General features: G+C 40.6%; 1 pseudogene; it reads left to right on the forward strand.

The window, feature by feature from the left end:
- The first annotated feature begins 261 nt into the window (after nucleotides 1-261).
- On the forward strand, nucleotides 262-1,394 carry LOC112096331 (annotated as a pseudogene).

Here is a 1,394-nt window from a genome sequence, read left to right on the forward strand (position 1 = left end):
TTCTTAATTCCCACTTCACTCAGGAAAAGATTTTTTTATTACACAATCACTACCTCTCAACTTTGTTTCAATAAAATCTCTTTCAAATTCTACAAACGACTCTTTTTCTTGGTAATTCTTACCGATTGAAACCCAATAAAAACAATTTCTAGCAACAGGCATTCTTTCTAGGGCTTCTCAATCTTTGTTCTTTGAATCTTTTAAAATCCTTTCTTGCAAATTTTCAAAACCCTCTTCAAACAAACAATCAAAACACACAAAATGGGGACATACAGTTACAAACTCGAGTGTGTTAGGAAGACAAAGTTTGTTATCAAGAGAAGCTGTGGTGGTTTCGCTGGTGTAGATTCTTGTTCTTCTGAGCCGCTTCTGTCATGCCACCATTCTACTGTTCGGAACAGAAGGTGCATTTTTTGCAACCAAGCCATGGATGGTTCTTTCGGTTTATCTTTTGATTATATGCTGCCAGGATTAAGGTACAGTGAAGAAGAAGTTTTAGTTTTGAAGAAAAGAAACACAAAGGCTTTGTTAAGGAAGAGGAAGCTCCATCTTGTTCTAGATTTAGACCATACGCTGCTCCACTGTCGAAAGATTAAAAGCCTCTCATCCGGAGAGAATATTTGAAGAAGCAAGTTCATCCTTTCAATGGCACTTTATTCCAGATAGATGATGACAATTTGGTGAAGTTGAGGCCATTTGTGCGCACTTTTCTTGAACAAGCCAGTAGCTTGTTTGAGATGTATGTATGCACGATGGGTACCCGATGTTACGCTAAGGCAGCTGTCAAGCTCCTGGACCCAGATTCCAAATACTTCAGTTCCCGGATCATCGCTCGTGAAGATTTCAACGGAAAAGATAGGAAGGACCTGGACCTAGTACTGGGCCAAGAGAGGGGCATTGTTATTCTTGATGACACTGAGAGTGTGTGGAGTGATCGCACAGAGAACTTGATAGTTGTGGCAAAATATGACTACTTTAGGGATAAAGAATTGAAAGGCGATCACAAATCTTATTCTGAGACACAGACTGATGAAAGTGAGAATGAAGGGGTATTGACAAACGTTCTGAGAGTTCTGAAAACAATACATAGGTTGTTCTTTGACAGTGTCTGTGGAGATGTTCGGACTTACTTACCGAAAATTCGTAGAGGGATTCTCAAGGGATGTTCTTTACTTTTCAGCGATTTTGAGGATTTTATACGAAGCAGTTCAAGGGCGGAGGAGATGGGAGCCACGTGCACAATAGTAATTGACTCAGTCACGCATTTGGTCTCTACGGAACCTGAGGATTGTCTCTGTCCAGAGCAAGAGGAGAAGTTCTTGGTACATCCAAGGTGGATAGATGATTGTTATTTCCTCTGGCATAGGCAGCCTGAAGATGATTATCTCCCCTGA

The sequence above is a fragment of the Citrus clementina genome, unplaced genomic scaffold (assembly GCF_000493195.1).
Source record: "Citrus clementina cultivar Clemenules unplaced genomic scaffold, Citrus_clementina_v1.0 scaffold_8, whole genome shotgun sequence".
NCBI classification, from domain to species: Eukaryota; Viridiplantae; Streptophyta; class Magnoliopsida; order Sapindales; family Rutaceae; genus Citrus; species Citrus x clementina.